Source organism: Mesoplodon densirostris, chromosome 17 (genome assembly GCF_025265405.1).
Source record: "Mesoplodon densirostris isolate mMesDen1 chromosome 17, mMesDen1 primary haplotype, whole genome shotgun sequence".
Taxonomy (NCBI): domain Eukaryota; kingdom Metazoa; phylum Chordata; class Mammalia; order Artiodactyla; family Ziphiidae; genus Mesoplodon; species Mesoplodon densirostris.
The window spans coordinates 27,575,432-27,602,249 of NC_082677.1; positions in this window are offsets into that span (position 1 = coordinate 27,575,432).

Here is a 26,818-nt window from a genome sequence, read left to right on the forward strand (position 1 = left end):
AAAAGAAATACTTTTTAAGAAATCTTTGTTGGTTAGGAGGCTGTGCACATCACCAAGCCTCATGATTTATTAACTGCTTAAATAATCTCTTATCATTATTGTTTGTTTACATACATAACCACCCATCAGGTACTCAGCAATGTATCTACCTTTCTTTGCAGTGTCTCTTAGTCTGTGCATTTGCCCTCAGTTACTTTTGTGAATTCTTCTGGAAGATAATGATAGCATTTCATATTCCATACCACTAACCACACCACCTGCCACAGAATACAAATGTGTAGAAGGCGGTGGTTTCATTATCTTAGGGTCAGTTGAATTTCAAGAGCTTTAAAATTACCTCTATCAATGATGCAAGTGTCAGCTAAGTTTTCATAAATCTTTAGGAACAGCCACAAGTTACTTCTAGGACATCTTCCTATTTCCAGAAATAACGTCATTCAGCTGCCAAATCTACTATCATTGTGTGGATAAAGAATTTCCACAACTAAACACAATGCTATACTTGTGGTGTATACAGTTGTTTTTTTATAACTTAAAATATGATGAACCCAAAGTTTTCACACAATCAATCCACACTTATGCTATTTATACAAAATCAGACAGAGAGAATATAATACAAGCAAACAGAAGAAAGCATATACAAATGCATCTATTATAAACAACACATACATGAGATGGGAGAATTACAGTGCTTGTTGTCAGAATTACATTACTAAATGTGGTCACAATGAAAGACCAGGCATTTGGCAAGGTGACTTGTTCAGAATAAATTAGAGTTGACAAGTAGTGAATTAAGCCAACCAATAAGTATAGTGTAAAATTTCTCATAATATGCAGCCAAACTCAGATGTTTCCCTTTTAATTTCCAATAAATTTGACCATATGTTCCTTTTGCTGAAAAGCTAAATTATAAGGGTTTACATTTGCTTTTGCTTTTCTTTTTTGTAAACTACTGCCATTATTTAAAGTTGATGACATTTTTTTAAGAATGAACTGTGACCCATTCTCAAAAGGTAATGTGGTATTTAAAAGACAAAATAGCTTCTTTGTGTATTAGAAAGTAAACAGCTTTTGAAAAAGCCATCAGCACCACAGGATACCCATCTCATCCTATAAATATCTATCATGTGACCTCTTTCAATTGCATAGCAGTTTATATTAAGTGTGTCCTGATATTCCTAGTCCAAAAAAGAGGCTCAGCATGGGAGTTGGCAAAATATATTTAAAGGAAAGGTGAAATGAATGAAGTTTGCTTAAACTTGCAGAGGATTTTTCTAACAGCAAAAATGTGTATACTATAACTAATTTGATAGTAAATATTAAATATTTAAGCTTATTAATAATTTAAATTCCTATTTACTTTATAGGACTTAAAAATGTTAATTGAAACAAAAGAATATCATTGAGATTGGAAACAAAATATTAAAAGGTAAATAAATATAAAAATATTTATTATCTATAACACTGAGATTGGCAATATCTCCCAGGTGTTCACTATAGTGAACTTCATAATTTGAACCTTAGAGTTGAACCATCAAAGCTACCCAATCACAGATAGAACCAGACAACTGTAGGCCTTCCTGTGTTAGTTCCCTTGAATTAATTAAACAAGGAGACAAATTAGTCTAAGGTGGTTTTAGACCTCAGCAGCCTAAGGCAGCAAACCAAAGCCTAAGTCTCCAAATGGTTCAGGGTTAAGAAAACAAAACCCAAGGATAAGCAATCAAAAGCAGTCAACTAGCCTTTTCCAAATAAAGCAAATGCTTAAGTCATAGACAATCATATAAATTCCTTGCTTTTCTTCTGCCTTTTCTCTATGAAAGGCTTTCCCCTCCTCACTCGTGTTGGTGGAGGGCTCCGAATCACTTCTTTTTTGGTGCTGCCTGATTCCAACTGATTTTTGCTCAAATGAACTTTTAAAATGTTTAATATTCTTCCGTTTACCTTTTAATAGTTCATACCTCTATGTAACTTCAGCATGGAGCCAACAACCAGAAAACACAAAGCCTAATGTAAGCTGGATCACAAAGTCAAAGAAAGGAAGACAAGGTTGAGCTGTAAACCTCAAGGTCAAAGACTCAAAAGCTCCAAGCTGAAAAGAAGAAAGGGGTGGAGTGAATCCATAAGTGTAACACTAATGGTTGTCCCTTCAAAGAGAAGGAAACATCAGGAGCGAGGAATAAGTGATCTGCCCCCCCCACCCCGTGCCTTTTTGAGTGGTTTTTAATTGGCATGTTTGAGCCATTTCCTTTTATTTTGACTTCAATTTGTTTGATGTATTTCTGTCATCATATTTTGTGGCTTTTATTTGCTATAGTTTCTCTTTGCTTCTAGGATTATTTGTTTCTGAGATTATTATTTGGTGCATTTGTTAATTTTTTTTTCATTTCTCTCCTTTTCTATTACTGGATGGAAATAATAAAGTTTGTATTTTTTCTTTTAGTAACACCTTTTAATACATTAACACAGATATTTAAATTTATGTATTCTAACGTAGCCTAATTTGAAGATTATCCCTAGTCTCCTCTCAAATTAGCTAAGGACTATATCACACTTCTCAGTAAATACCCCACAAAATTCCCAATTATGTTTTAGTCTATTTTCATTTTCCTTTTAAAACAAACACCCAAATAATGTTAATGCCATTTGAGGATGTATTTTATTAAATACACTCACAAATTACTGTTAATATGACCTAACTCAATAATAAAGGCTTAGTTAGATTTACCATCATCTTTTACCCATTCCCTTTTATTTCTTTTTCTTTATTCTTTTTTTTTCCTACTTTCAATTCTTTCCTGAATGTATGTCTCTTTAACTGAGGACATACTATAATATTTTCTCATTGAGGTTCTTGGGGCTATACAATTTATAAATTACTATATTCCAAGTATAATCTTTATTTTATCTTTATAATTTTGTGGTGTAGGTTTAAAAAAATGTTTCTTCTTAACAGGTTCAAGGTACATTTTTGTTTTCTTCTATCAACTATAGTAGCTGAGGATATGTCTGCTGATAATTCATCCTTGGTAAATATTCAGATATTTCTTTTACCTTTTAGCATGTTCCCTTATCCTTGATGTCTTTATTTTCCTTATGACTTAACAAGGTATAAAGTTACAGATATTATCATTCCTAGCACTAGGTGGAACTTTTTAATCTGAGAACTCATGCCTTTTCTTGTTTCTGGAAATGTATCAGCCATTAACTTTTTTAATATTGCCTTTCATCCAGTTTCTTTCTGTAATACTTCTGGAACAAATACAAATAAATATTGGAGCTTCACACTGCATTGTCAATGTCTCTTAACTTCCTTTTATATTGTGAGTTTCTAGAAAAATCTGACTACAACATATTGCATTATTTTCCTTTCCCTTTTCTTCTAATTTGTAGTTCCCTCTTTCACAGTGCCTAGTCAATATTTAACTAACAATTTAAAAATTTTCCCAGTAATTAAAATTTTAATTTCTATGACTTCTATCTTCTCTTTTAGATCTATCTTTGTATTTTATATATTAATAGTCTTGTTTATGGAGAGTCATTCATTTTATTTTTTTCTGGAATATTTAAACATACATATTTTATAAGCCCTATCAAATTTTTCTATTAACATCAATTTCTTAGACATGAATCTCTGTTGTTGTGTCAAACAAATATTTAATTTATTTAAATGTTAAAATATGCATTTTAGGGCCTCCCTGGTGGCGCAAGTGGTTGAGAGTCCGCCTGCCGATGCAGGGGATACGGGTTCGTGCCCCGGTCTGGGAGGATCCCATATGCCGCGGAGCGGCTGGGCCCGTGAGCCATGGCCGCTGAGCCTGTGCGTCCGGAGCCTGTGCGTCCGGAGCCTGTGCTCCGCAACAGGGGAGGCCACAACAGTGAGAGGCCTGCATACCGCAAAAAAAAAAAAAAAAAAAAAAATATGCATTTTAAATATCCAAAAGGATATACACTAAACTAATAGCAGTGTTTGAATAAACAGATATGAATTAAAGAGGGGACATTTTACTTTTTTCTCTAAGTATTTTACTGTTCTTTCCATTTTTCCTACAACCAATATTAACTGATTAGAAATTATTTTTAAGAGAATTTTTCTACATAAATTTATTTGCCTTAAAGTTAAGAAACAACTAAAACTTCAGTTTTTCACTTTTACTCCAGTGTTTTTTCTTATAAATTAATAGTCATGTAGTTTTTTTAATAGGAAATAAAGGTACATATCTCCACACAAAAAAATAAACTAAATAAAGAATATATTGTGGATGTTGAGACCATATCTAAATCTTCTTTTAAAGTCCAATATGTAGCCACAATAATGAATGTGCCAGGGGACCCTGACAGAGTGGAAAGGATATCCAGGAAAAGATAGGAGAAGAAAACATTGAATAGATGTTTAAATTCAACTGCACAATACTTACACTTTATATATTCTAATTGTTAGAATATTTTCAAGTCATTAATGTGCATTAGAAAACCCATCTTGTATTATTTTATACAATATATTTTCATTATTGGAATTAACTTTGTAATGAAATTTCTAGACATATTTTCCCTTCCAAGTGTAACAACCCAGCATTTATTGACTGGACAATTCATCATCAAAACTTATAAAGCATTTTAAAAAATGAGAAATTAAATTCTACTACAATTTAATTGAATTTATTATTTCCATCAATTTGTAATATTCATATCTACTGGACTTATATTCTCTCTCTTACAACCAAACAGGGTCATTTTCTCTTATATTAAAACAAATGAACTAACAATGTTTGCTACCGAATGACATGTTTGTCTGTGAATTTAAAATATCAGTACTGTGGAGTTGAATATTGCAGAGATCCCTATATTCATATGTATCTATCTATCTATCTATCTATCTATCTATCATCTATCTATATTTATATATGTATATATATATATATGTATGTATTACATGTATATTCCTCTATATTCATAGAGCCCTATAAGTGTAATTATAACATCACTCTTACCATTTCCAAAGCTAAAATTGCCCACTTGAAAACATTCCACGGGTCAAAGAAGTCAAATAAGAAAAATAATCTCAAGTAAAAAGATGTGTTAACTATAAAAGCATCTAGATTAGCAAGGAATCTCTAATTTAAATGGTCAAGTTAAACAAGACACAATTAAGACTAATTTAGTTTTCTTGTCTGCAGCTGAGAGAAAGAAGATTTCAAATTAACCTCTATTATGTCTGGTATTATTTTAAAATGTAAATGACATAAGCCTTTCAGCTCATAGCTATGTGGTTAACTTTTTAAAGTAACAAACCCACTTATTCTTTTGCAAGTTCCTATGTGCTAATTTTGTACATTGAAATTCTTTACATTTTTGCTAAACAGTTTCAACAAGGTCAAAGTTTTAAAGGAAACTTACATTTCCCTTGTCATTTCAGTAAACATAGAGACAATTTAAAACTTTCATAGTCATAATACATTAGCCCGGTTGCCACTTGACTCAAGGCCCTCTAAAATGAGCAGGCTCTGTTCCCGAGTTTTAGCAGATATGGATACAGAACAAGCCAAGTTTCCAGCAGAATACTTACCCTAGGGGAATTAGTCCATTTGGATGAAAAAGAATGACGAGAGACTTGGTAGACTACTTGGTAAGGACTGCTTATTATTTTTCCCGGATGAGGTATTCCCCATAAATCTACTGATTTTACCCTCAGCATTTGAGGAATTGGAGACCTCAGTCTAATCCACTTCACTCCATCCCTTCTCTTTTCAAATTCATATGGTTTCCTTGATGTGGGAGCACTACAGCTCAGTTTCTGTGCTGGCTGCCTAAAGTACTTCCTCTATGGTGTTGGCTGGCTGTTCTCCATCACATCTTCATTGGGTGTCCGGAGGAGTTTGTGTCTCCACATTGTACACACTGTAGAAAAATCAGATGGTTACTTGGATGTCTTTCTGTGTAAATGTAAATGTCTTTGTTACCTGGGTTTTAGCCAACCATACTGACCAATGTTTCATTGTTTTTTTTTTAATTGTTTCATTTTGAAGATATTTTGTATGTGAAAATTCATCATTAGTTGTTCCAAAATTGAGTGTAAAATATTTTACCTTTTCCAGATAGAAGTGGTTTTGCCCTGCTATAAAGTTCATTTGTATAGATTTACTGCATCAGGTTACTTTCAGTATATTTATTCTGGGCTCTATGTGACAAGTACAGTGCAAGATACAAACCAACTGTGTTACTGAAACTTCAAATGGTATATGTAAACTTTTACACCTAGCACAGTTTTTGCATCTTCTTAGATCCTGTCAATATATGTATATCAGTAGAAACAAAAGTAAACTCCTGCTCTTCTGTTGAGCAGGAAATTTCATACAATTTCATACAAACAGCTTTATATATCTGTTTGTGGGATTTTCAGGCAGCCTGCATTCCAAATTGACACTGGGGTTTAAAGGTTTTAGGATTTCAAAGATATTGCTGTAAGGGTAAGTTTATGGGTTGGGTGTGGGGCACTTCCCCATGTGAATTATTGCTGAATAACTAACCTCGTGTTGTGACTGGGGGAGTCCTGCTGGAGTGCTCTAATTCTCATGCTCGACAGGAAGCTCGGTGTTATCCAAATCCCAATGGTACTCAACTGAATTGATGAAATGACCGGGCAGGCCTAATTAAAGCTGTTCAGCTCAAATGTATTGATGTATTACATCTATTACGGCTTGGTTCAATAGGTCCACCCTGTGAATGCTGCCACAGCCTGTAAAGCAAACTAAACAGATTGAATAAATAATGCTGCACAGAAAGGAGACAGCAGTGGAATCAAAGCAACAGAGCGAAAAATGCAACAGGGTGACCTATGAACTTTTATCATATGATCCACCATAAATTACTTGAATATTTATTGTTTTTACATGTTGAACACAGAAGAGAGAATATTAAGATCTAGAATAATCTTTGATCTATCACAAGAGCTGGTAAACCCTTCTCTCCTTTAGTAAACATTGTATGACAATGTGCATAAAATCAATGTAGTTTTGCTTGACTTTTCTTTGTAACTCATTGTTAGACCCTAGCTTTCCCATTTCTTTATTTTGTCTTCTGGCAGTCTTTCATGAAAGGTTTTTTTTTTTTTTTGCTGTACGCGGGCCTCTCACTGCTGTGGCCTCTCCCGTTGCGGAGCACAGGCTCCGGACACACAGGCCCCGCGGCCATGGCTCGCGGGCCCAGCCGCTCCGCGGCATGTGGGATCCTCCGGGATCGGGGCACGAACCCGCGTCCCCTGCATCGGCAGGCGGACTCTCAACCACTGCGCCACCAGGGAGGCCCCATGAAAGGTTTTTTACACATACAATCTACCATCTTCCTTTACTTTTTCTGCTCCAAAAGACTTGTTAATTCTTTTTTTTTTCTTTTGCTGAATTTGAATCATTTTCAATTTTTCATAATTTGTATATTGTTCTGAGCAATAACTCTGATTATGTTTGGTAATGGGTTGTTCCAGATTCTGTGTCTACTAACACAGGGATATCTTACTCATTCATATATAGCATTCAGTGTTACTTATATCATTCTGTTTGCATTGTCAAGACAGAATAGTGAATTTTTGTTGCAGTCACAGCTTGTTGATGCTAAAACAAAGAAAACGTAGATTCTTAAAAAATGCAGCCTAAAAAGTTATCAAAGTTCTTTTTTTATACAATTAAATTTTTAAAAACTTATGGGACATGATGGCTGTCTTACAAATTTATTTTCTGCAAGTGAACTCACACTGAACTTCAGACATACTTCTGCCTACTTGACATCTCCCCTTAGGTATTTAAAAGACATCTCAAACTTAACATTTAAAAGTGAACTCCTAATCTTTCTCCCCATCCAAATCCACTTCTTCAGTTTCCCCAACTCAGCAAATGTCAATTCCAGTTTTCTACTTGCTTAGGCTCAAAATATTAGTTATCATGAACTAGTCTCTTTCTTTCATACTCTTCTTTCAATGCACCAGCATATGCTGTTTGTTTTACCTTTTAAATATATTCCTAACTAAACCACTTCTCATTCCCTCTACTGCCACCATTCTGGACCAGATCATAATTATCTCTTATTTGGATTTCAACCATAACCTCTTAGGTATCTTCCATGGTTTCCCTCTTGTCCCTTCTGATTTATAAATAAACCCTCAGCACCTAATCCAAAATCTGGCCAATTCTAGCTGTGCAACAAGTATTAGTTAGGTGTATGATATATGAAATTAACCCCTACAGAATTTAACTGGTTTTAGGCCCTAATTGGACCTCACATGGGTATTTATGTCTACTTCTTTTTCTGCCACCCTTTTTTCTCACGTCTTAAATGTGTTATCCACTCGAAGAGAAAGAAAAATCCATCTACACACAATCTCATTTTGCTAAAACCCATTAATATTTTGCCATTGCCTATAAGTTAAACTCTAAACTCTATATTTTCTTCATTCAGCAAATATTGATTAATTGCATTTCTGTGCAAGACACTGTGCTACATTGCTCAGCATTTCATCAAAGTGCCTGCAGGACCAGACTGCACTGACCAACCTACATCACTTCCTCTTCTTATACTTGACAGTTACTGGTAGAATAGAAGTACTGCTTATCCAACACAATGAGGACACATAGTTACTCAGCTATGAAAATCAGTTAAAGATGGATGCATTAAAATTGATAGTTAATACATATATTAAGCATCTTAATTAAAACTAATAAATATGCATTCATTTACATACCTTTTAATGTAGAGCTATCATCTTTTCTTTAAATGTGAGTTAGCGGGTTTTAATTCTGATTAATATTATTGCATAATGCCTAAAAGCATCTATGATTTCTAGTTTCAATTCTTTAAATTAGAACAAGTTCAAGGCATTTGAGAAGAAACCTGGATTTTCAATTTTTTATTGTTTTCCCAATAATTTCTACTTGCTTTTCCCACATCTTCCAACAAGAAAGTTCTTTAGTGATTCCTGTTATTTTAGTGACTTTTTATATGAATGAACATTTTTATTTATTCAACTTAATTAAACAATTGTATTCATGCATTAATATTTGTTGTAAGTGAGGTTTGAAAGAAAATACAAGTGACTGTTAGCAAGCACATAAGAACTGATGGAAACAACAATGTTCTGAACAAGCCCGCTGGGTAGGAAAGTTAAGGTTGCAAGTGTTTACTGTGCTGTGGACACAGGTTGGTATATATTACAAAGGAATTGGAGAGAATTAATCTGGTTAAGAAGAAGTTGATTAAAGATACTTCTCTTGCACTGAAGTTCTAGTGGTTCTCTCATCCAGTTCCGTTTCCTCACCCTTGTTGATTATATCTCTGTATATTTGCTCATTCTGCTTGAAAACCTCATTCTTTGTGACTCTGAATAGTTATTAATCATACTATAAGACTCAATGTAGACTTGACTTGTCCTAGTGAGCTCCCTTATATGCTCCTGTAGCACTTTTTGTATGGCCTCCATCATAACACTTTCCACTGTAGATTGAAATTTTACATCTATTTGTGTTAATTGATTGTTAATTTTTTACATCTATTTTACATCTATTTATATCTTTTAGACTTGGGTGTTAGAGGGTAGTTTTTGTTTCTTATAGGCCCTCCTCTCTGCACCTTCCACAGTTTCTGGCACATAGTCTACAGTTAGTAAGTATTTTCTAATTTTTGTTAATTTGCTAATATTTGTTCCATTACCCACCAAGAATACCTAGCAAGTCTTTCTCATCACGTGGCAATTTTCTAAATGCAGATAAAAACTCTGAATTGCCCTCTCTGATGCCAATGACCTCTTATCTCTCTCCTCTACTGTCTCATCAAATTTGTCTTTTCCCGCCATTTTTATAGTTATATCCTTAACTCCTTTTTACCTTTATGGTCCTTTACTCTATTTCTGATTCCACTAAATTCTCTAATCCACTTGAAATCAATTGTATTTTCCAAAATGTAGATTCACTAAAACATACTCTGTTTCCTTTCTCTTTTCCTTTGCCCATCCTGACAATTTTGGGCTGTGGGATCCCTCCTGCTCTGTGCTTTTTATCTTCCCTCCTAAGTCATGTCAGCTGGAGGTTCCAAAACCACTCTAATTGGGACCAATATAAATCCTTGGTAACTCAACCTCATGGAGAACTTTGTTATTCTCCTTCTCCTTTGCTTTTGATCAAGAACCATTGTTTCTTATTTTCAAAACTCCTTATCATTCCATGTATTTCTACCTCCTCTTGGAACTTGCACCATTAACTTTTTCATCTCTCATTTGTATGTTCAATTTCTCTTTCAAGTCTTTCTATCCCTTATGGCTCTCCATCTTCTTTCATCATAGTTATACTTCAAAAAAAATTTCTGTATCATGATATGTGTTTGTCCTTTTCTCTAATAACAAGTTTGCTGAAAGTCAAGTCTATAAAACGTTCTATAAGACTACTTGTTCTTCCTTACTAGCCATTCTTTTTATTCTGGAAACAATAATAATATAGTTCCTAACACCCACAAATATAACTGAAAACTCACTACTTGGGGACAATGTGATGTTTCATATTTATTACCTTATTTAAATCTTTAAAATATTCCTGTAAGTTACTCTCATTTCCTCCACTCCACAGAGCATGAAACTGAACTTCAAAGATTCGAAGTAACTTGCCAAAGGACTTACAGTTATCTGATTTCTGCTTCCAATTACCTCTAAACCATTTCTCTCAAACGCCATTGGTGACTTCTTTATTGAGGTGAATTATTTTTTTTTTTCTGGCCGCATGGCTTGCAAGATCTTAGTTCCCCAAACCAGGGGTTGAACCCAGGCTCTCGGCAGTGAAAGCACAGAGTCCTAACAACTGGACTTCCAGGGAGTTCCCTGAAGTGAAATGTGAAAAACGTAAATTAACCATTTGAAAGTTCAATTCAGTGGCATTAAATATCTTCTCAATATTGTGCAATCATCATCTCTACTTCTGAAATAGTCTCTTCACACTCAAAGGAGACCCTGTATTCATTAAGCTATGATTCTGCTTTTCTTCCTTCCCCCAGTCCCTGGCAATCACTGATAACACTTTTCTGACCTATGAATTTACCTATTCTGGGCATTTCAAATGAATGGAATCATCCAGTATGTGCCTTTTCAAGTCTGGCTTCACTTAGCATGTTTTCAATATTTATCCACATTATAACTTTTATAAGAAGTACTTCATTTTTATGGTTAAAAAATATTGCATTGTATGGTTATAATACATTTTGTTTATTCATTAAACCATTGATGGACTTTTGGGTTACTTGTGAACAGTGCTACTAAGAACATTCATGTACAAGTTTTGTTTGAATACTGTTTTCAATTCTTTTTTATATATCCCTAGGAGTGAAGTCACTGAGTGAAATGGTAATGTTTCAAGTTATTGAGGAAGTTCCAATTTGCTTTCCACAGTGGCTGCACAATTTTATATTCCCACTAGCAATGGACAAGTGTTATAATTTCTCCATATCCCTGCCAAGACTATTTTTTTGTTTTTTAATTATAGCTGTCCTAGGAAGTATGAAGTGGTATTTCATTTTGGTTTTGATTTGCAATTCACTAATTATTAATGATGCTTATCATCTTTTCATGTGCTTGTTGTCAAGTAAAGATATCCAGTAATATCTTTACTGGAGAACTGTTTAAGTGCATTGACCAATTTTTAATTAGGTTGTTTGTCTTTTTGTTGTCAAGTTGTAAGTGTTATTCATATATTCTGGATACTAGACACTTATCAGATTTGTGAACATTTTCTCCCATTCTGTATGTTGCCTTTTCACTATCTCATAGTGTCTTTTGATGCATAATGTTTTTTAATTTTGATGAAGTTCAGTTTATCTTTTTGTTTTGTTTTGTTATTTTTGCCTTTGGTGTCACATCGATATCTAAATACAAGTTCAAAAAGATTTACTCATATTTTCTCCTAAAAGTTTTGTAATTTTAACTCTTAAGCTTTTCACCATTTGAGTTATTTTTTTAATGTGGTATAAGGTAAGGTCGATTTTTATTTTTTATTTTTTGGATATGGAAATCTAGTTGTCCCAGCATCATTTTTGAAAACATTACTCTTTCTCCATTGAATGGTCTTGGCATCCTTGTCAATAACCACTTGAACAAAATTTTAAGGTTTATTTCTGGACTCTCAATTTTATTCCATTGTTACATATGTCTATCTTTATAGCAGTACCACACATTATTATAGCTTTGTAGTGAATTTTGAAAGAGGAAGCCTGAGTCTTCCAACTTTGTTTTCCTTTTCAAGATTGTTTTGGCTTTCACATGCTGACCTTGTTTTCTGCAACTCTTCAGAATTTGTTTATTAACTCCAATAGTTTTCCCATGGATTCTTTAAGATTTTCTATATAAAAGGTAGATCATCGGTGAATAAAGATAATTTTACTCTTTCTTTCCATTTTGGATGCATTTTATTTATTTGTCTTTTCTAATTACCCTGGCTAGAATTTTCTGTAAAATGCTAAATAGAAGTGGTGGAAGAAGGTATTCTTGTCTTATTCCTGATCTAAGCAGGAAAACTCTCAGCATTTCATCACTGAGTATGATATTAGCTGTTAAGCTTTTCATAGATGCCTTTAATCAGGTTGAAGAAGTTTCCTTCTAATCCTTGTTTCTTGAGTGTTTTTATCATGAAAATTGTTGGATTTTGTAAAATTCTTATTCTGCATCAATTGGGATAATTGTGTAGTATTTTTATTCATAATATGGTGTATTTAATTGATTTTTATGTTTAACCACTCTTGCCTCCTTGGATAAATTCCACTTGATCATAATGCATAACCCTTTATAATATGTTGCTGGGTTCAGTTTGCTAGTATTGTAGCATTTATATTCATAGAGAATATTGGTCTGTAGTTTTCTTTACTTGTGATGTCTTTGTCTTTCTTTAGTATGAGGGTAATGTGACCTCACAGCATGATTTAGAAAGGGTTTTCCTACCTTACTATTTTTTGGAAGAGTTTAAAAAGAAATTGTATTAACTTAACTTTAAATATTGGTATAATTCCACAGCAAAGCCATATAGTCTTGAGCTTTCCTTTGTTGGGAGGTTGTTTATTACTGATTCTATTTCTTTACTTCTTATATATTCATTGAGATTTCTATTTCTTCTTTATTCATTTATGATAATGTATTTCTATGAATTCGTCCATTTCATCTAGATTATCCAATTTGTTGGCGTACAATTATGTATATTACTCTCTTAAAGTCTCTTTTCTTTGTGTAACATCCCCTCTTTGACTTCTACAAGCATAGATTTAGTTTGGTCTTCTTAATCTAGTTTCTTAAAATATAAAATAGGTGTTTGACTTGTGATGCTTTTCCTGCCTTAATATTGGCTTTTAAAGCTATAAATTTCCTTCTTACCTTTGCTTTTACCATGACTATAAATTTTGGTATATTGTGGTTTTATTTTCATTTATTGCAAGGTATTTTATAAATTCTATTATGATTTCTTCTTTGACCCATTGGTTATTTGAGTATGATATTTAATTTCTACATATTTATGAATTTTCTAGTTTTCCTTCTGTTGGTAATTTCTCGTTTCATTCAATTGTGCTTCTAAAATATGCTTTGTTTGATACCTAATTTATTAAATCTATTGAGACTGATTTTGTGCCTTAACATATGGTTTATCCTGGAGAATGTTCCATGCACACTTGGGAAGAATGTGTATTTTGATGTTTTCTTGTGGAGCGTTCTGTGTATGTTAGATCTAGTTGGTTTATACTGTTATTCAAGCCCTCTATATACCTGTTAATCTGTGGTTGTTCTATCCATTATTGAAAGTAGGATATTCACGTTTCCAACTATTATTGTAGAACTGTCTATTTCTCCTTTCAATTCTGTCAATTTTTCCTTCATATAATTTGGGGCTTTGTTGTTAGGTGTGTATATGTTTTAAATTGTTACATCTTGGGACTTCCCTGGTGGTGCAGTGGTTGGGAGTTTGCCTGCCAATGCAAGGGACATGGGTTCAATCCCTGGTCCAGGAGGATCCCAGATGCCACAGAGCAGTTGAGTCCATGCACCACAACTGCTGAGCCTGAGCTCTAGAGCCTGCGAGCCACAACTCCTGATCCCACACACTGCAACTGCTGAGGCTTGTGCCCCTAGAGCCCATGTTATGCAATGAGAGGGGCCACCATGATGAGAGGCCTGCACACCACAATGAGGAGTGGCCCCCACTTGCCACAACTGGAGAAAGCCTGTGCGCAGCAATGAAGACCCAATACAGCCAAAAATAAATAAATAAAATTGTTGCATCTTCTTAATTAATTAACACTTTAATCATTATATAATGTCCTTCTTTGTCTCCTTTAATGCTTTTTTAACTTAAAGTCTATTCTTTTCTGATATTAGTAAGCCACCCAACTCACTTTTATTCACTAGTTGCATGGATTATAGTTTTCATCTTTTCACATTTCCTGAGTCTTTCTTTTTCTTTTTTTTTTCTTTTTTTTTTTTTTTTTTCGGTATGTGGGCCTCTCATTGTTGCAAAGCACAGGCTCCGGACGCACAGGCTCAGTGGCCATGGCTCACGGGCCCAGCTGCTCCACGGCATGTGGGATCTTCCCAGACCAGGGCACAAACCCATGTCCCCTGCATCGGCAGGCAGACTATCAACCACTGCGCCACCAGGGAAGCCCCTGAGTCTTTCTTTTTCTTCCTCAGATCTGTTGTGGAACCTCTGTAGTGAATTTCATTTGATCTAACCTCTTTTTAGATCCTGAATTTTTTATTAATTTCTTTTTAAAATTTATATCTTTTTACTAATATTCTCTTTCTGTTGAGACATCATTCTCCTGGTTTTCTTTAGTTCATTTTCAATGATTTCCTTTAGCTTGTTGAACATATTTATGACAGTTGATTTATTGCCTTTATTTAGTAAATCCAATGTCTATCCTTTGCTAGGGGAAGTTTCTCTTAATTTTTTTTTCCTGCAAATTGCCCATACTTCCTTGTTTCTTTGTATGCTTCAATTTTATATTGAAACCAAGGCATTTTGAATATTTTAATGTGGTAACTCTGGAAATTAGGGTTTGTTTTTGTTGCTTGCTCTCATTTGTAGTTATTTGTCTAACAACTTCTCTAAACTATTTTTTAAAGACTTTATTCTTCATCATATGTAATCTCTGATGCATTTGTTTCTTTAGCTTACAGTCAGCTAGTCAGAGATTTCCTTAAATGCTTGGAACAAACAACAAACAAAAAGCAATATTCTCTTTGTCTTTTGCAGATTGGCTCTGTGTTGAGGTATTCCTTCAATGCTTAGTCAGGGCATTTATAATTCTGCTTTAATGTTTACTTTCTATTTGTGCTGAGCATGATCAGCTGGATTTGAAACCCTAGGGTCTTCTCAGGTCTTGTGTGAGTATGTTTCTTTCCAAAGTCATACATCTAGCTTTCCAGATTCCCTTTAATATGCAGAAGATTTTCAAGCCCTAGGCCCAGAGTAATTATCTCCTCAGCTTTTCTTTTGCTCCAGGTGGTTGAGGCTTGTTCATTTGTCTTTTAACATTTTGAATAGTGTCTTCTACTCAGCTGCTTTTCCACCTTGAAAGAGTTCCAAGTTAGGAGAAACAAAAGCATATGCATTGCATCTGTACTTTAGGGAATATCCAAGCAGTTCTGAACAGACCTTTTGGAGCCAAGGTCTGCTGTGGTCACTCTGGATCTAGGTACTCACACTGAGAACGTAGGCTACTATCTTCAAGATCAAAGTCATGGTGGAGTCAGGGATGAATGGGGGAAGACTATGTTAAAATGACAAAAGTTTCTCAGGTTTAAGCTGTCCTTTTCTTGATTCAGCATTTGCTTGGTTGTTGTAAAATATCTATTATTTTCTGGAGGTCTGACAAAGTTGATTTTTACATATTTTGATCATTTCTTTGGTATTTCTATTGAATATTGGGCTTTTAGAATTCCCTAGGCTGTTATTTTCATTGACATCCATTTGTGACTTCTTAATAACCAAACCAGTCTCATCTCTATAGAAATCTGAATAGTATTTGACTTACTAACCATACTCCTCCCTCAGTCCACTAGCTCCCACAATACTGAAATCTGTGCTTTGAAATAAAATCTTTTCTCTCCTTTTCCTCAAATCAATGTACTGTAAATTGCTATTTAACTTTCTTTTACTGTCCTTTCCTAGACAATTATATCATTTCCATTAGTCCTCTATTGCATCTATTTATATCACCCTATCAATTTTAGGCTCTTCCTTGAGAATTTCCAAATCTGTGTATTCCTGCCTTCCTTTGTTCCTCCTACTACACTTTTCTCATCTGTTCATTTCCCCTTTCTTTTTTTCACAAAGATTTATCAAGCATCTTAATAAAGTATTGTCAAGTATTAGACTAGCCTCTAGGGATCTAGAGATAAAATCAGCCTCCCACTTAAGTAGTTCAGAGCCTAATGAGAGATTTAGCAAACAGATAATTTGAACACTGTTTAATAATATTAAAATAGCAGTGATTACAGAGTCTCATAAGGAGAACTCATAAGGAGAAATACAAGCCAAGAGAGAGTAAGAAATACCTCAGTGAGAAAGTACTAATGGGGTCAAGTCTGGGAGGATAGAAGGAATTAGTCAGAAGAGATAGAGCTGCAGAGAAAATATTTAGAGGAGCTTCATGTTGTCATTACATTATCTTTGCACAAAGTGATACAAAATAGGGAGAGAAAATACCTGGGGCTCAAGCAAGTGGTATTTGGTGGCCAACCTTATTGTCCACAACTCTGTGGTTTGCCAAAGCTTCACCCAAGCCACCAAGGCAAATTGAATTGCTTCTTCATATGGATTACTGTAGTGGATTATACATACCTCCATACAACTATATGTAGTTATGTATATATCAATTTCTTCTTATTAAGACAGAAGAATCCCTAAGGAGAGGCTCACTTTAATTCTATATCTGGACTGTGTTTCTCAGAAAATTCTCTGACACAAAATAAGTACTCTATAAGAATTTATTGAATTGAATGAAATCTATATATCTTGACATCTGACCTCTTCCATGAGATTATAAACTGCATTTCCAAATATTTGCCAAGTGGCCCAGTGACAAAACTCCACATGTCAAAATCCAATCTTGTTAAAAACAAAACAAAACAAAAAAAACCAAATTCATAAATGGTGACCAACTGGTTACTTAGATGTAATAGTTATTTTTTTCAATGGATAATAAATAATTTTGATCACTTTCATGACTGCTCAACAAATAAAACTATTATTTTTTAAAAAATCAAATCTTATTTTTTCCCAATTCTGAAGAAACCACATCCCTTAACCTTTTCATGTATGTGTGTGTCATCACTATTCTCTCAGTTGCCCATCCTTTAAATTTTAATCATTGCCCTTTTTTCTAAAAATGCTCCATATTGAATCAAAATATAGCTGTTGATTTGACCTTTACAATCAATTCTGAATCTATCCATATTTTTTTCCATTCTCTCACTGTTTCTCAAGGTAAAAAACATTATTTTTAGCTTGAGACATTTAATTTTATTGCTTATTGAAGACAACTAATAATCTTAAATCTTGAGAGTAGCTAATGAGAAAAGAAATAAGGGGTCATTTTAAAGAATATAAATAAAACATTTAATGGGTAGTGATTGTGGTAGAATTTCCGGTCAGATTGAGAAACTGCAATTTTTTATGTAAATAGAGGATAAACAAAGAAGACAATGAGGAATATATATGACAATTCTGGGGGAAATATGTAGCATGATTAATGGTTAATATATACTTAAAATTTTTATTTTGTAATAAGAAAAAAATACTGGGGAGGAATCATTCTTTAGGCAGAATGTGTATTATATTAAGGATGAATTGGAAGCAGAAAAATACTAGATATTATTAATTTTTAATTAATTTTTAAAATTAAGAATTCATTTTCCCACTATATAAACAATGTTTAAAATAGGCCTTTGATACATTGACTAGTTCACAAAAATCTTATTCAAACAGAAATATGCCTAGAAAATGAGATTATGTATATTGGTTTTTAAGAGACAATTTCAAGCAGTTCCCATGTTGACCATGTAGGGTTTTTTATTATTTAATAATTGGTAAACCTTACAATTAAAAAAATTTTTTACTGATCTTGTTTTTCTTTTGTGCCCAATTCGATTGAGAATGATTGACTAGTATACAAAACAAAATGTGTCCTAGTAATAACAACAAAAGAGCAAAAATATTGTTACACAATGTAAATTAACTAAGACTTTGTGGTGTCCAATTGTGTTTGTTTCCTTATAAGACAAATTTGTTTTCTATCATTGTTTTGCCTTAACATAGAATGAAAATTAGTCATTTCGTGTTTGGGGTTTCTTATTATCTACTAAATTCTGTATCCAGCATTCCAAACTCCAACTGTGTAATATAAAACAAAGATGAAGTCAGTGAAAGAGTTTAAGCATTTATATAGATAACATAAAACATATATATTAAAATATTTTCAATAACACAATTTTATGATAGCCAAGGGGAAATATTTTTGTCCAAAAAGACTCATTTATCTGTTGGCTCTATAATTTGCAAAATTTTTTACTCTTATTTCTCTTTATTTTTCAAAATAATTTAAAATAGGAAATTGTGAAATGGGGATAGTTCGGAATTTTCTGAAGTGTTTGCTTTAGGACTACAAGTGAATAAAGCCAAGACATAAATTGACCATAATGTAGATTTTCACAGTCACTCAAGGCTGGTTTCAACAGAATATCTTGTTGAAATACTGAATGAACGTATAAAAATAACAAGCTTTAAGGTACTCACGGTACAGAACTCTGTACTCTGATCAAAAGAGAGGTGGTTACAATCAATCTATAACAAATACAGAAAAAAATGTCATTTATATGTTATTTGAGGCTTTTTCCCAGACAGTACTAGGATTGAATGTTTGATGTTTAAGTTGAGAAATAAAATCATGTCTTTAAGTATATATGTCATATTTTTATGTTACATATATATTATGTGAGGTGTGTGTGTGTGTTCATAATAGACACATTCAATTCTAATTTGTATCATTTACACTTTGTTATGTTGATGTCATTGTCATTTTTAAGTGATGTATCTATGAAGAAATTGATGATCACGATATGCTACAACTCAGAGCTCTATATCAGCCACCTTAGCCATAAACAGCCTGACAGTATCACTCTGTCATTTGAGATGCACAATGTCTTCCAATTACTGTCGTGTACAATCCATTCTCTTCTGCCTAGTTTTATCACCCACCTCTTTCCCCCTCCTTCAGGAATGTATTACTGATTGACTAAAAGTAGTTCCTACAGTGTATATAGTCAATTCGTTAGCCCTGAAGGGACAGTCTTGTTCACTTTCTTCCAAACTAACCCATGAAAAAGGTGGCTTACAGTTTATATAGTTTCCAATCATATGGCATAAATCAAGGTTAGGGAAAGCTCAACATAGTGAACGCTGACCAGAGAATTAGGAAGGTTTAGGCAACAGAGCAGTTATGTGAGTTTGGGTGAAACAACATTCCTTAGGCAGACCTCCCAAATCTATAAAACATGAAAGTCATACTAAAGAACTCCGAGATTCTTTCCAACTCTAACAGATTTCAGGAACATATTAAGGATTACTAAAATGTATGATCTTATCAATCAATACAAACTCACGTAATAGATTCTGTAAGTGAGAAAATTCTAGCATAACTACATTATATTGTTCTCATAATGTTTCATGCTTGAAGGTAGCAATGTGGCAGTGGATACAGAATGTGGATTGAGACAAACCTGAATTCAAATACTAAAACTTAAGAGCTTTATTAATATGGTCAAGTGCCTTACAATTTTGATACTCAGTTTTGTCATCTGTAAGATAGAGAGAAATATGTGAACCTTGCATAATTGATTGGCAGGAATAGAAATTATATATATATATGTATATATATGAAAAGCTCCACTCTATTTCTGGGATATAATAGAAGGATACCATGAGATACACTTTGAGTGGAATTATCATATTCACTTGATTGTGAATATAACTACCTTTTATAGCACACAAGTTTTCAATCAATATTTAGTATAAGAGTAAATAGACCTAAGTGAGGGAGACAACTGAAAACAATTCCACATACTGCTATAAACAGATAAAACTGACAGATCCACAAATACTGAAATTCAACAGATAGAATCTACAAATATCTAGATGTTCAGATTGCTGCCATAACACTAAGTGAAGTAACTCAATAATTAAATAGCCACCTTTGCCAGCATATGATGTTGTTCTGCTCAATAATTAATTTAGTGATTAATTCTTAAGTATCTACTATGTATTGAGTCCTAGGGCTGGAACAATGACAAAATCTGTGCTCCTGTGATTCTGATTCTAATAGAAGAAGATAAATTAGACGCAAATAAACTAGTTAATATTTAATATGCTAGCTTGATGGAGATCTGTGCTATGAAGAAAAATAAACTAAGCAATGTAGATAGAGAGGGATGGGGGAGGAAAAGGATATTTTATCTCTGATGAAGTGATTTGTGAGAGGAGATTCAAAGGAAGTCAGGGGACAGTCTTTTTGCTATCAGAGTGAGAGTGTAAGCAAAGGCCCTGAGGCAGGAGACTACCTAGGTTTTTCAAGATAAAACAGGATGTAGAGACCATAAGAGAGAGTGAGCAATAATAAGAGATAAGTTGTGTGGGGGGATGGAACATGGTTACAAACTAGTACTTTACTCCACCTGAGATGGGACACTGAAAATATACCTTTGGAAATTAGCAGCATAGAGATAATGTTAGACAGGAGAGCATCTTGGGAGTGAATGAACTCAGAGAAGAGAAATCATCCGAGGACTGAATACCAGATAGGTCAGTCAGTGTTGTTGCTTCATTGTTGTAGTGCAGTATATTATAAATGATATGAATACTATACTTTGTCTAAAATGTTGTAACATTTTATGATTTTCAATTATTACAGTATTTTCTTCTTCACTTCATACTGTTAGCAGGTAAGCGAAGTAGCCCTGGGAATATTCTCAGCCATGCTCTACAGATGCAGAAACCAACACACAGCTGGATGGAGTGATTGCCTCCAGCTTAAATTGATTTTAAATGAAGAGCAGCCAGAAGCTTCACTTTCCCATCCTCTCTTATCCTAATATACGCTTATTCTAGTGGGCTTCTAAGAACCCTATCCTGAATCCTCCTGCCCACTTTCTCTAAAGACTTCTCACAGACTGCCACAGCTCTTCAAGTGATGTGGTCTCAATTGTCTTTCTGCTGCCCTGAGAGGAAAGGAAACAGAAAAGCATGACCAGAAATAGCTATCATTTGTTGAAAGTCCATGATGAAGATTTATCTGTCCTATCCTTCTGATGGAATGGTGTAATTGCCAAACAGTACAAGAGTACCAAGCTTTGCATTAGCAGCCAAAATCTCGAATGAATCCCTCTTCATTCAGTTACTTCCTGGTTTCCCTTGAGCAATTCACTTACATTCTTCAAGAATTTGTTTACTCCTTACTGAAACAGGCATAGCAGCATAGCAGTTTCCAGTGTGGAGATGGTGTCAGAGAAAGCACTTTACACACTGTTACATGGCATATAAGTATTAATAATTAAAGTTTATACAAATATAGAACTGAATACTCTAGCTTATAAAAAAATAAGCTATATAAATTAAGTATATTTAAATATATTAGTATGAATCTTATAAGTAGATTTCACTTAGAAAGACAAAGATTTATCTTGTCTCCTATGTGAATATCTAAAATTTATTAATACAACTTCTATTAACATAGCTCAAGCACACTTAATCTGCAGCTTCAATTGTGCTATCAGTGTTTAATGTATTAAAAGTCATGTTTTTGACTTTGAGTCTTCTAGGTAGTTGTCTATAACACATGTATTATTTGATACAGTTAGCAAGTAAAATGTTCCTTTCGTAAAAGTGTTGATACAGAACATAATATAATGGTGTGAATAGTACAACAGAGGATGATAATCAAATAATGAAATTTACAGAAATCCATGTTTTTTTTAATTAGCAAGGTCAAATCATTACCAAATAAATAAATAAACAAAACTCTTCGTGACAAAGACTTTTTGTTCTCAGTCCATGAAATAAATAAATAAATTGATAGAATGATTGATAACCAGATATATAAATATTCCTAATAACATCAATTTCAAATACAATCGAAATCATTGATTAATTATAGTTATCATCTCACGTCAGTAACTCTGAAATGTTCATGTATATTGTAACTAAACATAAAGTACATGCTTACATAAATAGTATAGTAAATATATATGTAGAAAAATAAGTAGATAGATGGTGGTGTGCATACTTCATTTGTTCTTTAGAATCATTAAAATCATCTTGTCTCCCTCAGCTTTTGTAGGATTTGAGGGTGATCAGACATCTCCCTTCAACTTCACTTTTGAGATAATACAAAGATGACCTTAAAAAAATACTTTGTACAATCATCACCATTGATTAAATTATTATATCTTTAGTCTGTCAATATGCATCTATACAAGGTTAACATGGGTATTTTAATTTTAGAAAGCACTAGAGATAGTTTTTGTTTTGTTTTGTTTTGTTTTTCATCTGAGTGTAAGACTGTGTATGTGTGTGGTGGGGGGTCTATGTGTAACTGTGTGTGTCTGTGCACGTGTGTGTGTTTACACAGAAGTTTATAATTGAGAACTTTCTTCTTCAAGGTAATGGATTTGTGCCTAAAATCCATCCATCAGTCCTGCTTCATTTCCTTCATACAATGGCCAAGGCCATAGAAACGTTGGCTTTTAAGCTTTTGGGATTTGTCACTTCATATGGAGGGCAGGATGGTCAGATCCAGAAAATTCCTTGTAGCAGTGGTTGCATTTAAAGGACTTTGCACCTGTGTGCTTCCTGTATTGCCTCATGAGCACATCACTTAATGCAAAATGCCACTCACACACTTCCCATGAGCACTTGAGAGCATTCAGGGCAATGACATAGGTATAGTACCAGCATGCTGCCACTGCCTGATTCATAGAGGGAGTGCTCACTGAAATGTCTATTTCTGAGATTGTATTCGGTCGGTGCAGAGAAAAGTCCAAGTACTTGCATTTTGATAAGGATTCTAAGAGACACAGATGTTAAACACTTTGAAAACACTGGCATTAGATAATAAAATGATGCTTAAAATAAATGTTTTAAAGGAGGATAAAGTAGTATCACAAAAATTAAAATAGAATACCTTAATATACTGTTTGAAATAAAGAAATAAAATTCAAATAAAATAATGTTTCAGGAAAATATTTGATTATAATTGACAATTCTTTATTAGTAATTTTTTATTAGTAATTCTGGATTAGTTTGAAATTTAGTTATTTTTATGTTAGGAATCTTCCACTGTTTTTTCTGGATCCCATCTTTAAGCTACCTATGACAATATTCATGAAGTAAACAGATTGAAAACAATCTATTTTAGTCTAATACATATGCCAAAACAAATATATATTCATTCAGCCATTTATTCAGAAATATTTATGAGTGTATGTCAGTGCCAGCATTCTGGTAGGTGAAGATGAGGATCTAATAATGATCAGAACTGCTCCTGAGGCTGGATATTGTCTGAATTAATGTCTCTTGAACTTTAATTTTCTTTAGAAACACATGGAACCCTGAAGAAATGCAGATGCTGGTTCAGTAGGTCTGAGATCAAGCCTGAGATTTTGTGATTTTAACATATAGCTGCTGCTGGTCCCTTACCATATTTTGAGTATCTAGGGTCAGAAAATTTAAATGTCTACTCTCACAGCTTCTGCTACAGGCCTTAGAACCAATGTAGTCAGCCATATCTTCACTGTGATGTAGGCAAATTAGGAAAGAAATGGCTGGGAGATATTTTACCAGAAATAGTTCCTGATTATACTCTAAGAGTCAGAAGAAATCGTTTCCAAAGTTATCATTTATATTAGAATCAGATAATTAAAAGTGTATTTTAATCTTTCCAAATATACCCAGTCATTGACATAGAACAAGTCTAAACATTTTTGGAATCATTGATTGTCACCTAGCCAGCATTTGATTCATTATTTCTAATATTTCATAGAACAACTGCCTGTACTGGAGAGGTAAAAGAAGGATGTGATCTTTTCTCAAGATGTCTATTGATAAATATGGACTAGTGTGAGTCACACTTGAAACATTTAATCAAGTGCTTTTTTAACTACACTAAAAATATTTAATACTTTTCTTGTGAGAGAATTTAGGTCCATGTTTGTGATTTTATTAAAATTCAGTTTTGATCATGTAGAATTTTCATAGGACCTGTAAAAATGAATAAACAGAAACCTCAATTAAAATAGAGTTGGGGGGCCAGAAGGAAGAGCTCTCACTCCCTAGGCAATAAAAAGGTCCAGGAGGAAGAAACAAAAACTCCTCCTTTCCTGGCAAAAGCTCAGCCAATGAGTATAGAGGATCAGCAAGCCTCTATACTTTAAACTCTTAGTTCCTTCAATGGACTCTTTGTTTACTATAACGATTCTAAACCTTCTCTTCCCCTCTATAAAAGAGTTCTCTTCTGTTGGTGGGGATTTCCTCATGGCTTACCATGCTTGCAGACGCCAAAATACAATTCTTTGTTGATTTCTAATAAACTCATTTTTGCTGGAGAAATAACCAGCAGCATATTTGTTTGAGGTTGACAGACCAAAGACGGTCTTCTATTTTAGATTGATATGCTTATAATCTTTATATAATTTTTAGTTCAATAAAGTTTTTTTTTTTTTTAATTTTCGAGTTCTGGGTAACTCGAGAAAAAATTAGGTAATAATATACCTCCTGCTAGACTTTTCTCACAGTTGTTTATGAAAAGAAAAGCAAAAGGTCAGGTAGAACACAGATGGCAACCTTAGCAGCTATAAAGTTCACTGGGGAAGTTGCTGAGAAAGAAGCATAGTGGATTTGCAGGTCTCCAATGACTACAGTATTTGTTGGTAGCCCTCACATTTCTAGTTGATCCAGATACAGTGATGATTAATACAGTTTCAGGAATATTTTTCCCTAGTGGTTAAACATTGCCATTATTATGAATTAAATTATATAAACAATTAAACTTCTTTAAAAGCAAAAGTAATAAATACATAAAACTCATTCCTTTCTAATCATCTTACTTTATTTTATTAATATCTGTGCTTTTGAAGTTATTTATTCCTCTTGTATTTGTATGGTGAAAATATTTTGCAGTTTGTTGCTGAGTATGTCTTCCCAAGTTACTGTACAGTGATATCATGTAGGTAGCTTGAACTCACCCTTGGTTGGAATATTTACAGCATGGAAATTAGCACACCACCACACCCTGCCCCAGAGCTGGTTAGTCAACATTTACAGTCACACAACTTGTTAGATGTCAAACTTTGGAAGAAAGAGCTTCAATCCTGGAGCTCTGGGGACATCAAATTCCGTGATTTAAGGTTTCACTGGCTCTGCCCTGGTATGACTGGGGGAGGGGCTGATAGTGCAATATGATCTGACAGAGCCTTGGATACAGGTGTGCTCTGGGAGCTCAGCATTCACCACTGGATTGAGTACCAGCTACTTGCCTGGCAGGATCAGAGCTGCCACTAACCTTCTCTGTCGAGTAGGTTCAATTGTATTAAGCACTATCAGTAACTAGGGAGCTTTGCATGAACAGAACTCCTTTTGTGATGCTAGCTTTCATGGATCATCCCTCAATAAATTTATCTCTACAATTCAACCATCTTTCAGAAGAGTGTCTTTTCATCTAAATAGGTTATATATTATGTAATGTAATAAGTGTAGCAGGGAAGGTAAGTCACTTTTCAAAATTGTACGTAACATCATTAACACATTTGAGATCTTTTTGAAAAGTTATGAATTTTAATGAAGCTTATTTACATTTGAAAAATAATTGTTGCCATTGCCTTTTATATTGGAACTTTTCTTGTGTAGTATCCAGTATAACAGAAATGTATACTGATACATGCTGCTTTTAAAATTATTCTTTTTTTATATTCCTTTTAATGATACATTATAGATGTTTGTCTGTCTAGAATGGTTAAAATGAACTTTTGGGGTATCTTCCCAGGTTACCATCCTATGACTATGACTTGTTAAGGATTAATATGCAATCAATCAGTAAAATGAAGTTTGTTACAGTGTAGAAGAAATATATTTTATTCCTCTGAAATCACTGGCCTAAAACAGGTTGCATGCATGAGCATGCATATGGAGTCATCCTGGAAGCCATAGGTACCCCTTCTACACTTTAGAGGAAAACTGATCTCATAACCTTAATTCCCCTTTTCTGTCTTGGAAACCATAAAATATGATACAAATCAAAAATGCAATTGTCATCGCTGTTAAAATGTAAGGTATTGTAAAGTGACAGCTAATATTTGAGTAGAGCATCTTGTCTAAAACTAAAAGCGTTGTCTTTAAGGATTCCTTTTATTCAAGATAAAACACTTTCAGGAAATCAAATTCCAATTCTATTTACATTTCATTTCAGTTTTAAACTGCATTAGCATTAGGTTTTCTCCTATTCATTTAGGGAAGTAACAAATCCTATGCAATACGAATGGTAATTTTCTCATAGTGTTGCTAATATATATTTGCAGGAAAATGGTACTGGTATTTTTCTAATCACAAAAAGCAAAACCTGCAAAAGTCTGGCACCTAATGCCAAACGAAGTTGAATACTATATGTATTCGTTAGATTCACTGAATAACAACTCTTAAAGAAACAACATATTTAACTATCTATGGGACTGGACAGGTATGAGATAACAATGTGAAAAGCAATGGACAGA